This window comes from Peromyscus leucopus, chromosome 7 (genome assembly GCF_004664715.2).
Source record: "Peromyscus leucopus breed LL Stock chromosome 7, UCI_PerLeu_2.1, whole genome shotgun sequence".
In the NCBI taxonomy this organism is placed as follows: Eukaryota; Metazoa; Chordata; class Mammalia; order Rodentia; family Cricetidae; genus Peromyscus; species Peromyscus leucopus.
The window spans coordinates 30,423,342-30,436,911 of record NC_051069.1 but is presented as its reverse complement, the minus strand read 5'-3'; the positions used below and the strand labels follow the sequence as shown (position 1 = coordinate 30,436,911).

General features: G+C 55.8%; 1 protein-coding gene across 1 annotated transcript in view; it reads right to left on the bottom strand.

Moving 5' to 3' along the window:
* The window catches only part of Grik4 (glutamate ionotropic receptor kainate type subunit 4), a 431,548-nt gene extending 419,639 nt beyond the window's left edge, over positions 1-11,909 (bottom strand). The window contains exon 1 of the mRNA XM_037207580.1: positions 11,715-11,909. The gene's annotated coding sequence lies outside the window, so the exon portion shown is untranslated. The remainder of the gene's footprint in view (positions 1-11,714) is intronic.
* Positions 11,910-13,570: the final 1,661 nt, after the last annotated feature.

Below are 13,570 nucleotides of genomic sequence, written 5' to 3'. Positions count from 1 at the left end.
TTCCTGTGACCCTTGCTAGGTCCCTGAATGGCATTCTCGGCCTTATGTGGCAGAGCCCAGTCTGCCCTAGATGCCAGTCATGGCAAGGCAGAGGAGCTTTCTGGTGCACAGGGACAGACTTCGAAGGAAACAGCTTCCTGAATTAAGGATTTTAAGCACAGATGTCTGAAATAGATATTCGGGAGCAATTCACCCAGACAACAGCCACCTCCTCAGCCTGCGGATACGCAGCCGCCATCGGCCAATATGCTTTCCAGCAAATTCTACCCTGCAAATAAACTACGCCCCATTCTAGACATTTAGGGGAGCTGTCCCCCAAAGAAGCTAAGGCAGAATTTGCAACAGCCAGGTCCCCTGCCACTCTGTTCAGGAAACATCCTTCCTCTGGCTCCTCTCCCCACAGGCTATCCACCGATTCATTTACTCACCATTATTTTTAAAACTCAAATTTTATTCGCAGTGGAGCACAAGTAATAAATACTAATACACTGTTTGCACTTGAATTAGCTTGCATGTCCTGGGACCACAGAGCTATTTGTCAAAGGCAGACATCCCACCCCACCTATGCCTACGGGTTCTTTCAAGGTCAGACTCTTAGATGCATAGCACGGATAAGGATGGAAGGCTCTAAGGACTCACACTTAGGGTCCCCTGATTCCAAAGCAGGCCGCTGAGCTGCCAGGTAGGATAGGCAACGTTAGGAAAACCTCCGTACCCTGGGGCCCACAGGCTAGCCCTGGCCTCTACGCTTATGCCCAACAGGGAAGCTAAACAGGGAGCAGGCAGCTGGAGTGAAGTGTGGCCATCGGTCCAACGGAGAAAGGGCAGGGCTGTTTCTGGAAAGGGACTAGAACAGGGTGGGGAGAAGAGCGTCAGGAAAGGACACATCTTGAGAATGCCGGAGGAGGAGGGAGAGGAGGCGGGGATGGAAGGAGGGATCCCGAGCCGACTGAACAGCAATCTGAAGCTGCACTGGGAGCCAGAGTCAGCCCTGCAGATGGGTCCTTGCCCAGTGGATAGGACCTTTTCACAAGAGAGGCCCTCTTAGAGTTCATGCCCTCAGCCAGCATCCAGCCCAAACAGAAACGACCAGAGTAATACTCTGAACTTAAGCCTAAGACATACATAGACCACCATAAAAAAGCAAGCCTCCTAGTCACACAGCATGGCACGTTCCTGCTGAGGGCGAGGGTCTGAGACGCCAAGAGTGAAGGGGTGGATAGAGGCAGGCCTCCCAGACAAGGTGAAGTGAGGCTGCCTTAGCTGGGAGAGAAGGCCCTTCCTCCAGCACCAGGCCCTCTTTTCCCACCTGCCCAGGAACCCTGAATAACAACGCAGCTTTACCTGCTTGCTTCGCTAGTGGCATATACACATAGATAGAGTGCCACCACCTCTCCCCAGACAAGGCCACACACCAAATGTGCCTTTGTGTGAGTATGAGAAAGGTAGGTGGCATGCTCCTCCCAGCCCCAGCCCTGCCCCCACCATCTCCAGGTGAACAGCTAGGTGTCTAGGAAGCTGTGAATCCCTAGCAGAGCTCTGGAAAACCGTGAGGGAACCCACAGAGGGAGGCAGCAGCTTCCTCCCTACCCCCAACCCCAACCCCGACCCCGGGATAAACACTGCAAGTCTTCCTCCCTCACCTGGTGGGATCTGGCTGGAGGGTCACAGCTGAGCATCCCTTATGTGCCCACAGCCTCTTCCATCCTTTCCTTCCGCAGCTCCAGAGACCCCCCCACCTGTGCACACTCCCTCCTGGCTCCTGCTTCTCCATACTTCCATTCTGGAAGCACCTCCAGATTGGGAGCCATGCAGGAACTCAGGACACCCCACACTTTCCAGGAAAGCTGCAGCTGCGCAGGACCTAGAGCCAGAGCCGCAAAGATGGCCCAGATATGGGGACAGACACCCAGCCACCCCAGCAAGGGGTTGAGAATGCCAGCCCTCTGGGGCACGTCTGGCCTGAGCCACACCTCTGCCATTGGCTAGGTGGGTGACTTTCAGCAAACTCCCTGGACCACCCTTGCGAATGTGGGTTGTTGCAGGACGGAACAGAAAAAGGCATGTGACCCACTGCATACACCGCTCAACAAGTACCACCTGGTGTTTTTTATTGCTGCCGACTCGCCTCCCCTCTTGAATGTTCCGTCAAGTGACCATACTTCAGCAATAAGGCCCTGGCCATTATATTAATTGCAAGCACTTAAGTCTCAATTTTTGAAACTGAAGTAGAAGGCAGGGGCAGAAAGGTCCACCGAAGAGTCAAGCCAGCTAATGAGGGCCCGGGTTAGCCATGCTCAGATTACAAAATGGAGTATGGCTAGCATTCCAGCGGATCCCAAAGGCCCCTCCAGGGAAACCTGCTACCCTGGCTTCTGTTCCTGTACTTTGACGTTTATATGAATAAAACCATACCAAATGTACTGGACGAACTTATGATGTGAGGAGCCTTCTTGTCCTCTTCGTCCCTCCCTTTGGATGTGCCCATTGGCTTATCCTAGGCTGCAAAGTAAGCAAAGAGGGACTCTCACGTGGGCTGTCCAGGCCTTTCCTGTCTCCAAACAGCTTCTTACAAATCAAAGCCTGCCTCTCTTTAAGAAGCTAAGTCCTCCCTTCCCACAGATCTGCTTGCTCCCGGAAGTTTCTTTGGATTGGCTAGAAGAGAACCATCAGCTTGTCCTGCCTTGCCCATTCCAACGCAGACAGCCCAGCCAAGCTGGGCTCGGGGCTGGTGAGTATTTCAGTTATCTGGACGGATTTCTACATCTCCTACAGTCTCTTCTCCACGTGCCTCACAGAGGCTGGCTAGCAGTTGGGTTCTGGTGAGGAGAAAATACTGCCTTCAGCCAGGCAGGAGGAGGGTAGCAAGGCTTGCGCCTTCTCTTTTTTCATGAAAGGTCATATGGGGATAAGGCTGATGAAAGGACAAGGGAGCCTGTATGGAATCCCAATTCTCCAAACCAGGGAAGTTACTTCCTGTCTCTGAGCCTCAGTTTCCCATTCAGAGAAGGAACAAAGAATTGTACTCTGGGCTCAGGTCAGATATTACAAGTTGACCTTGGCTCATCCACAGGGCTCACACTAGACCCCAACTTCTTTCAACCCCGCCCTGCAGACATGCATGTCAACCAGCCTGAATGGGTAAAGGAGGGGAAACAGCTCATAGCTCTGAGTATTGCCTGGAGCGTTGGCATTGGCAGGAAGAATCCATGGCGCAGGTCCAGTGGGCTGAGGATTAGGCAATAAAAGGTGACATCAGACTAGGAGTCTTCCTAGATCACCGTGTCTCTTGTTCCTGCACTGAAGGGTCTAGGACTCTACTCCTCTGATGCCCAGTCCCCATGCTGCCAATGACCCTCATATAACCAACGAGACTCTAGTCAATTCACTGGAGTGCACACAGGCCCAATCACACCAGTCACTTTACTAACTAGATCCAGCTTCTGCTCCCAAAGCCTACTCCTGATTCATGGAAGCTGTGTACCCTACCCCGGTCTATAACCCCAGCTGTCACCCCATATTCCGCCTCTGCCCTCACTACAAACCCCCCTGGAGTCCCTGGTGAAAGGGCCAGTTGGGTCAAGATGCAGGCAGACCCAGGATTATCCCTGTACTGGTTTATCTCACTGAGAATGATTGTACCACACAAGTTGAGAAAGGCGTTTGGAGATCTCCACAGTGGACTCTCAGCCCCACACACCTGTGTGCTGAAGGTCACCTGCGCACCCCCAGGCTCACTGGGGTCCTAGTCCGGGGTCCTAGGATATGGCTTCGGCAGACAAGGACCTGCCAAGGAAGTCGCTCACTCACTGACTACCGTGCACTGAGCACCTGTTCCCCGCTGGCACTGCCCGCAGTGTGGAGGGCGGGATACTGAGTACACACCACATTCACAGGACCGAAGACAGGTGACCTGAGGACCTCCCTGAGGCATCTAAGCATTGCCTGGCCATCCCTTTGCCACCATCATTCTGGCTACGTCCAGATACTCAGTTCCTGCCTCCTGGGAGGCTATCGTCTCCGATAGACACACCGCCAGCTCTCCCGAGAGGCCCTGGCCGGGGTGGTGGCACAGTGGTAGAGCAAACAGGATGGTACTGCAGTTTGGCTGTGTGACCTTGAACAAGAGCCCAAAGGAGGGCTAACAGTGACAGTGTGGGGCAACGCGGGGTGGGGGGGGAGCTCACAGTAGCAGAGATCACAGCAGCAATTCAGGACAGAAAGAGGGAACAAGAAAAACAGCAGAAACACTGACCTGGGGTACAGGACAAAGGTCAGCTCTATCCCCACCCCCTCATACCCGAGGTCAAGCTCTGGACAGCTGAGGGGAGATGAAAGACCACCACCACCCTGGTTGATCTGCCCTGCTGATGGCCCAATTGTCTTGTTTGTGCCCGTAAACCCCAACTGGCAGAGGCGTCCCAGCCAATATACCTGGACACTGGCAGCCTCTTCTTTTTCTAGAGAAAGATGGGTGGTGCTGTCTGTGCTCGTAGATATGAGTCATCTGAATTTGGGGCCCTTGGATGGGGTGTGTGCAGCATGCCCCTAACTACCAAGAAGCTCACAGAGCAGTGGTCCTTCTGTCCCCCAGGACTTCAGGCCCCACCAGGAACCTAGAAGATATGGCAGATTCCTGGACACCCTTTGTAGGACCCAGCCTTGGAATGTACCTTCCTGTCCCCACTGTGTGTCCATAAACGTACGGTCATAAATGCCTGCATGGCGTCCTTGGCACAACCCCAGGGGACCAGGGATCGAGCAACTATTGCCTCCATCAGGTAGGAATAAGAATTGAGTATATTCCAGTCCTACTCTCCACAGCCATCATCACCTCCCTGGCCAAGGGGTTTCGGTGTAAAGGAAAAAGCCTCGCAACTCCCAAGGAGAATGAAATAGAAGGCTGGCTTCATTTCTTGCATATTGGGAACCTTCACATCCCAGTGGGTTCCCGGCGGGGGGTGGGGTGGGGTGAATGAGGACCCAAAGCACAAAGACTTGGATGAGCATAAGGTAGACCCTAGTAAATTTAGAAGTCACTTGCACTGGCTGAGCACTCACCTTATGGTAGGCAGTTGGAGTGGGGACCTGTCACATCTTCCACATTTACAACCACCCAGCAAGGTATCTGGCCTTAGGAAGACCAGGAGCATGGGCCAAGCTCTACGGAATTTGCATTCTGGCTCTAATCACTGCTAGGTGTCATCTGGGGCAAGCGATGTACCTACGGGTCTGCTCATAGTGAGGAGCACAACAGCGCCTACTTCCCAGGAGCCGGAGGCCAGCTCAGGACACGCTGAGCACACACAGCAGCACTCGAGACAGGGGGTGCAAGATGATGGTGGTTCTCAGAAAACGAGGAGGGGGCAGAGGCCGGATAACCATCCACAGGAGCACAACCTCAAGACATTCCAGGACCCAGAGCCTGTGACTTGCTTAACCTACTGGCTTTCGGGCTTCCAGGCAGTCCAACAAGCATCACTGCCGGGCAAATGCTGCTTTGTTCTGCATAAGATTCTTGGCCTTGCGAGGAACAGGTGTTCCTGAGAACCGCCGTCTCACCCTTGGGACAGATGTTAGGTGGCTTTCCATCTTGGTCCTCAGACAGAGACTAGACCTAGGGCAAGAGTCCTGACCCTGACCCAGCTTACCCGCAAATGATGGTATGCTTTCCAGGTACTTGCTGCCGTCTGAGCCGAGGATTCCTACCAGTCTTTCTGTACCAATTGTCATTGGCCCTGCTGTGCACCTTAGACAGGTGGCCCTGGGACCCTCAGATCCTCCTTTCTCAATCTCTAAATCCAGTCTAGACTCCATTGGTTTAAAAAAAAATTAAGTGAAAGGAGAATGAATGGACAGTTTCCATCACCTCCCCATAGAGCATCGTAGGCCACCCTCCTGCCAACCTTCCCAGGGACACCGTACCTACAGTCTTGAGTGACAAGCTCTGAAATGAAGATGCACTCACCCTGCTGATGTGAACATGGGCAGCCACCGCCGGGCACTTCCCTCGCCTGCGGAGGCCCCAGGGACCACTTCAGAGCCGATTCAGCCTCTGACCCCAACACTCCCCCCACCCCACCCCGTTGCTGAATCTAGAAGACAGAGCAACATTTTCAGCTACAGTGCCAACCACTGTACTGCCGAGCCTTGATGGGGTGAGGGAGGCCTCCGGACTCTCTAACCCCCAGAGAATCAGCCGAGGGCTGCCCCTCACTTCAGGGCTGGAGCCTCCATGCCTCAGCACCAGGAGAGAGTAGAGCAGTTAAATCTAGCTCTCCGCCTGGTTGTGCCTCCGTCTCCCTATCATCCGAAACTTTTCTTTTGGATTAAGTGTGCCCTGCAGCCGGCCTCTCACTTACACATCTGAACCTCCTCCGGGCTATTGATTTCTCATTCTATTAAATCCTCCTCTTTAACTCCAGCCCTTCAGCTCCCATTCTAAACATGTATTTACTGCTAGCCACCTAGTCTCAGGCCAGCACTAGGACTCCCCAGTTCTGAGAAGTGGGCTTCTCCTTACTTCCTCCTGGGGGGGGGCTACGAGGGAGGCCCTCTACTGGCCCCTAGCAATGCTCCTTCCCCTAGATGCTCGGGGTGACTCTAGGGATACCCCAACTTCCTTGTCAGTCTCTCCATAGCCCAAACACCACACGGTCTCCTAGACACAACCTGAAGGACACTACCATAACTGTCTGGTCTTCCTGCTTCCACTGAGAAGACTGCTTCTTGAGATAAAGACGGGGTGGGGGTGGGGGCCGCAGCTGCAGAGGGGGAGGGCTTGCAGCTCTCACAGGGACTGTGGACTTCTCACAGGCTTTCTAGTCCTAAAGAGCCATTGGATGTCGTCTCAGAGTCAGGAGCCAGAACCTGAGGGCTGTCAGCTTGGGGGTCTGGCAGTCCTTGGGGCTGCTGCCTGCACAAACCAAGACCCTCTAGGTGGTGACGAATAGGAGGGGTGGTCACAAAATCAGCAAGTGTGGTCTGAGCACCGAGGCTAGGACTGCCCTCTGCGGCCTCCAGGGACCACAGCCTATGCATTTCCTCTGTGGCAAACACTGGATCAGCCCGAGCTGAAGCCCCTTAAGTAGGACAAATATTTACTCACACCTGCTCTGTCAGGCGTAGGGACATCTCAGGGAGCAAAGACATCGTGGCTCCTGCCTGCTCAGACACTCCACTGGGTCTCCAGGAACCGACAGATACTGAGACCAGCTAGCGCTGGACACAGGGTCCAGGTGTCATGAAGGGGGACAGCAGAGTTGGCGGGAGGATGGGAGGTGAGACCCCAGCATCAAACCAGCTATATGACAGTCCCGGGGGAGGGGCCGGGGGGTGCACATGCCAGAGGCTCAGCTCCGCCCTCGACTGCTCAGTTGCTATCCAGGGACTCCACAGGCCACCCAACCCAGTCCCCAAATGCTCCACGTAGTCTGAGCAAAGCCGTCCCCCTTCTGGCTTTCTTATTTCTGAAAGCTGCATCACCCTTCTCTCTGGGCTCCAGGGCTAGAAACCTCGAAGTTATCCCAACATTTCCTGCTCCTTCATCTGCTGCTACCAATCTGTCCGCACGTTCTGCTGTGCCTTGGAAATGTCATTCAAGCTCCCCCTTTCTGCTGCCGTCACCCCCGCTTAAGCCCTCAACCCCCTTTTCAGCATAACACTCCTCTGCCCAAGCAAGAATCTTCAACAACTCCCCCCAGCCTGCTGCCCCCACCTGAGTCTTTTTCCCCTCGGGCGTTCAAGGACTTCTCGGATTCAGTTAAGTCTCCACGGTTCCTCCAAGGGAAACCCTTGGAGCAGACACACCTTCTTCACCTGCCCTGTCCAGTCTTCCCACTCACCCTGTCCCCTCTCCCCTTGCCCTGCCTCACAATTCCTACTCACGCTCGCTCCTTACGGTGAAGCCTTCCTATCCCTGAGCCCCCTGCCGGCCCCAGCCTGCACACATCTGCACACAGCTTCACACATCCATCAACACATACACACTAACAATCAAGCTGTCAGTTTTCAGCCAGAACAGTTACCGGGAACAGCTTTCTGCCCAAACCCTCTGGGGGTGGAAAGAAGGGTGGCTGGAGCCTGCCCTGCAGGCAGAGACTCTTGCAGGTACCCTGGGCTGCAGGTAAGCCAATGGCATGTCCAGCCACTCCTGCTTTTGGAAGCAAGGGCTGCCCAAGTATAGGGAGGAAGCTGGAGTCTGAAGCTGTCGCTGCTTCGTGTCACAGGCCAGAGTACGGGACACTGTAGAGCCCCCTGGGACCTCAGACCTCATTTGTAAAGACCCAGATGCTTGTCTCTAACTCACAGGGCAGCTGAGTGATGGAGCAAAACAAGCGAGTTCTCAGCTAATACAATATTAAATTGATTCCTTCCTTCCTTCCCAGAAGTTAGCCAGCCTGGTTCTGTGGTATAACACTGTTTTCATATTGGATTTGTTCGACATAAGGTATCCTCTATTTTACATAGCGAAATGTTATAATCAAGTAGCATCCCGTTCTTATGTCCCCACTATGAGCAGGTTAGAGGGGCTGAAGGGCAGTGCCGCTCTGCTGGAGGATGGCTAATGTGAACAGGTGTCAGGCAAAGGCTTGGCTCCTCGAGGGAGTCACTGTCTGGGTGGGGACACATACAAGGACAAATCTTTCTCAGTACCAGGCAGGGCTAGTAGCTGACCCAGCCCACCAACAGAAAGTGGAGGAACGGCGATGCAGAGAATACAGCCTCGAGTCCCACCTGAGCTGCCATTGGCTCGAGACAATCACACCCCCATGTCCTCACATCCCATGGTGTCAGGCCTCTGAAGCAGAGAGTCTCCTGGTTTTACAGGAGAGGAAAGTGAGAGGCTTGGAGAGGGTAGGCAGCTCAGCCAAGGTCATGCAGGGAATGATGTGGGAATGGGAAGGCAGGTGTCTCCGGTTAGCAGTTGGAGCATCTGCCCGCCCATGCCATGGAAGGTTCTAGCTGCCCCATGAAGGCTGCTCAGGAGGTTGTGCAGGGCAGAAAGGAGGATGGGCGTGGATGAGAACATGAGGAGCTTGTGCTGAGGGGCCAGGCAGTTCACTCCAGAGGCCGTGGCCCGACATGATGCTGGGACCTACCTACAGAGGGCCTTCAATTCTTAGCAAAGTCCTCTGGACTCTATCCTGTAGCCCACGGGTGCTGTGGGCCCTTGAGATGGAGCAATCTGTGAGAACCCCACTGTGGGAAGCCAAGGTGGTCAGCTATGCTGATGCTGGAGAGAGGATTAATAAAAGCATGCACAGAAAGAGCATATGCCGGGAGGGGCTTTCCGAGCAGCTGAGAACAAGACAAGGACTTGCCCAAGAGCACAGCACCGCAGACCAGAGTCTGGGGCAAATGTAAATCTCTGAGCCTCAGTTCCTGTGGGTCAATCAATATGCCTCTTCCCGGGGCTGTTGGCAGACACAGCAAACGCTGCTGAGGCTGAAGCGGACCCCTCCTGTGCAGTGTTCAGAGGCCCGCAGAAGTCTGTCCCTCAGAAGGGATGAGTACTCTGCAGCAAGACAAGAGTGCCCTCTTCCCAGGCACAAACCACAGCTACCCTCCTCATCAAGCACTCTAGCCTCCTTCTGGGCTTTCCATCTCACCCAGGCCTGGTTGCCCTCCTTCCTGTCTCTGGGGGCTGAGGTCCCCAGAGAGCAGCTGATCTCCCCCCACCCTCCGATCTCCTGAACCTTCTAGAGAAGAATCCATTTCTCTCTATCATGCAAAAGTTCCCTCTGCATTCTAAAGGACGCCAGACTGGAAAGAGAACGCTTTAGAACAAACTTTCGGAGCAAGGAAAGCTTCAGTTAATCACTGAGATGTCTAGAGGAGAGAAAAACATGAAAACTCAACTCCCCCCCCCCCCCATCAGATCTGCTCTCTTCCCGCTGCTAGAACCAGTCCAGCCTCCAGGTCTCAAGTGACAGGTCCAGGAAGACAGGGGGGTGGAGCTGGAGAGACAGGCACAAGGCTGGTGGGCAAGCCCAGGCCACAAGCAATGAACATAATCTGGAAAATTAAACAAACCCAGACACTGTAACGTGTGCATATTAGATTAACTCTCCAAAGGGTCACGACCTTGAGGAACACATCCAGCCAGCGAGGAAAATAATAAACCCGATTAACGATGAACCATGAGCCGCTGCTTCTGCAAATAAAGGCAGCCCGAGGATGCCCAGTGGAATTCCGGGGGCTTCCTTCCCTGCCAGAACTGCCACATAGCCGACCTCTTCAGCCCGTTGCCCCCACGAGGACATTCTAGGACTAAGGCAGGGCAGGACCGCTCTTTTCTAAGCCACACCCCTGCAGCTCTGTCCCAGGGGATGCAAGGCTAGCCTTTTCCAGGGGCTCCTGGAAGGGCCACTACTACCAGAGGACCCGTGGGAGCCAAAGAGAAGGTAGTTCTCTTTGTCCCTGGCAGGCAGGGCTCAATCCTCTTGGCCAATCCGTAGTCCTCCTGCTCTGGTCTTAAGAGATGTCTACTTGCCAGGCACGGGGGCCAGGCCCAGCCAGAGTTCCCCTTCTCTTTCCAGACAACCCAGGCCCCTGGGAGACATGCCCAGAAGAGCCACTGGAGGGAGGCAGGGAGGTGGCACCGCGTGGCATCACCAGACAACAGCACCAGGAGGAAGATGGCAGCATCAAGTAAAGATGCCAAGAGCCATACAGCCCAAGGTCCAGGCAGGGACCAGCTCAGCCTGCATGGCCCTGCCACTGCCAGGCAGCCTGGCCAGAGGGCCCTATCTAACCCCTCGGTCGCGCCTCCCCCCACCCCAAAGCCCTCGGCCAACTCTCCCCAGGCTCCACCTCCTCCCTCACTTTCCTCAGCTCCAGGGAGCCGGGGGAGGGAGGCACAGGTGCTCTTGGCGCCTTGGACGAACCCCCCTGTCCCGGCCGTCACCAGGGCGCCCTCCACCCTTAGCCAGGTCGGAGCCACTCTGGCTCTGCCGGGTCCTCACTGAAGAACATCTCCTGAGCTCCCCTCCCCCTCCGCCTAGCCCCTTCCCCCCTCCAGCGCCCAATGCAGGTCTCCAGAGTTTCTCCCTCACTTCCCACTCGGGTGAACTAGGGTGGGATGGCTAAGAGGCCCATTAGTCGCAGGAAGGAGGGTCATTTCTGATAGGACGCTGGCTTGGCCCAAAGCAAGACGGCGTGCAGGGTTGGGGGTGTGGTGGTGGCCGGAGTCCAGGGCCCGGGCAGGGGCGGTCAAGACAGATGGCAAAGAGGGAAGGGGGAAGGGGGCTTGGGAGCCGGGCTGGTCTGACCGGGGACGGTGGCGGGGAAGAGCGGCCCGCAGGAGAAGCCGAGGGTGACGAGGCAGGGGAGAATCGCCAGTGTCGGGAAGGGGCCGTCATCCCTGCAGGGGGCAGAGGCTGGGCTGGGAGTTGGACCGGGAAGAGGGAGGATCACCGCGGGAGGGTCGGAACCGAGGAGAGGATGCGCAGGGGGCAAAGCAGGCGGGGATGGAGACTAGAGGAAGTACGGGGCAGGGTGGCGGGGTCTCGGTGGAGAATCGGGGGACGCAGGCATCGGAGTGCAGGGGACTGGGCAGCTGGAGGCGGGAGCGGGGCCAGGCAGGGTGCGGGCCGCGGCCCGGAGGGAGCGAGCGGCGGAGACGTCAGAAGTCGGGGTGCGGCGCAGCCCCGGGGGGCGCGGGGACAGCGCAGGGTGCGGGCCGGGGGCGGCGCGGGGGCCGCTGCCCTTACCTGGGCGGCTCCGCACTCCGGGCGCCGAGCCGGGGACCCGACGCTGCTCGGCCCGAGGCCGGGCTGTTGTTTTCCTTTTTTTTTTTTTTTTTTTTTTTTTTTCTTCCGCAGCAGCGGCGGCGGCGGCTCCAGCTCGATCCGCCAGCAGCCGAAGGCAGAGTCTGTGTCCGGCTGCGAGCGAGCCGGGAGCGGGCAGCGCGGGAGGCGCGCCGAGAGGCACTGGGGCGCCGCCCGGCGGGCAATGAGGGAACTGCGGCGGCCCCGCACACGGCCGGCCGGGGAGGGGGCGTCCCTTCGGGGCTGCGGTCGCCTGCGTCTCTGCTCGCTGGAGGGGGCTTTCGCTGGCGACCGGGGCCTAGGTACCCGGGCGGTGGAGCGGCGGGGACCCGAGCAGCCCGGACCAAACTTGAGGCCGCCCTGTTCGGGCCGAGCAGGAGATGTCGGGGAGAAGATGGGGGGCTCCGGGTGGGCGCTGCAGAAGACTGACCCCAAGGAGGAAGCTGGGGCACACTCCACAGCCTTGCGCCAAGGGGCAGCCCCGGCCCGGAGGAATTATTAGTCTGGCCCTCATCGGCGGGCAAAGGGCGACTCCTGGTGGCGTTTTAGGGACCAGAGCGAGGGACGAAGTGTAAGGAAGGTGGCCTCCTCGGTGGTGGCACGGAGCTGGGGAGGCTTTGCTTAAGAAAAGCCAAATAGACCACACCGTTTTAGGAGGCCGAAGAGCAACAGCTCATGTTTGGCAGACAGCTCATGTTTATGCACACAGACCTCCTGGGTGGAGGGGTCACTTCATGCTACACACAAGGAAATCCGGGCTACGAAAGGTCCAGCCTTCACCGGGAGCAGGGGGCAGGACCAAGGGGGAACCAAGCTTCTTGGCATGAGGTTCAGGGATCATTTATTTGACTGCATCACAGCTACCTGCAAAAGTAGGCTAGAAAAGACAAGAACAGGAGACAGAAGGCCTAGGGACACGTGACTTTCTCAAATCTATTAGCTCCTCATTTCAAACCCAGAGTCTCAGCTTTGGACAAACCCAGAAATCAGCCCCGTGACCTTCCTATTTTCTACCCTCTGCCCTCACACCCAACCGCTGGCACACCCCGAAGTCTCTGTAAAGGGTTTGTTCTAGAGCAGTGGTTCTCAACCTTCCTAACGCTAAGACCTTTTAATACAGTTCCTCGCATAGTGGTGAACCCCCAACCACAAAATTATTTTCATTGCTACTTCATAGCTGCAATTTTGCTGCTGTTATGAATTGTAAAGTAAAAATCTGTGTCTTCCAATGGTCTTAGGAGACCCCTGTAACTCCAAAGGGTCACAATCCACAGGTTGAGAACTACTGTTGTAGACATACTTGGTTAGTTCCCGGGCTTAGAGGACGACACACGGACTGCAGGATTTTTGTTGACACTGCCTATTCTGAGAGGGCAGCAAGGCTGAGCCAGCCCCGAGTTACCTGCCGCCAGGGAGAAATGTGGCTGCAAGATCTGTTCTCCCTCCTTCGCTGCCAGACTGAGCTTTATGAGTGCTCTTTGGACATGGGAGCCGCCATATTGGACAGGAGTTTCCCATGTTGGATAGGGTTCCATTTCTTCAGTCTAGTATTATCTAACGCTTACTGTATGTCAAGACTATAACACTCATGCAAGTATCGTTTCCAAAATCTTTCACGTCAGCTTTGCAAGGTAGATGTCAAGGTGAACCTAACCCCATCTTCTTTTTGGGCAGGGGGAGGGGTTTGCTCAAGACAGGGTTTCTCTGTGCATCCTTGGCTGTCCTGGAACTCGCTCTGTAGATGTAGATCAGACAAACCTTGAACTCACAGAGATCTGCCTGCCTCTGCCCCCCAAGTG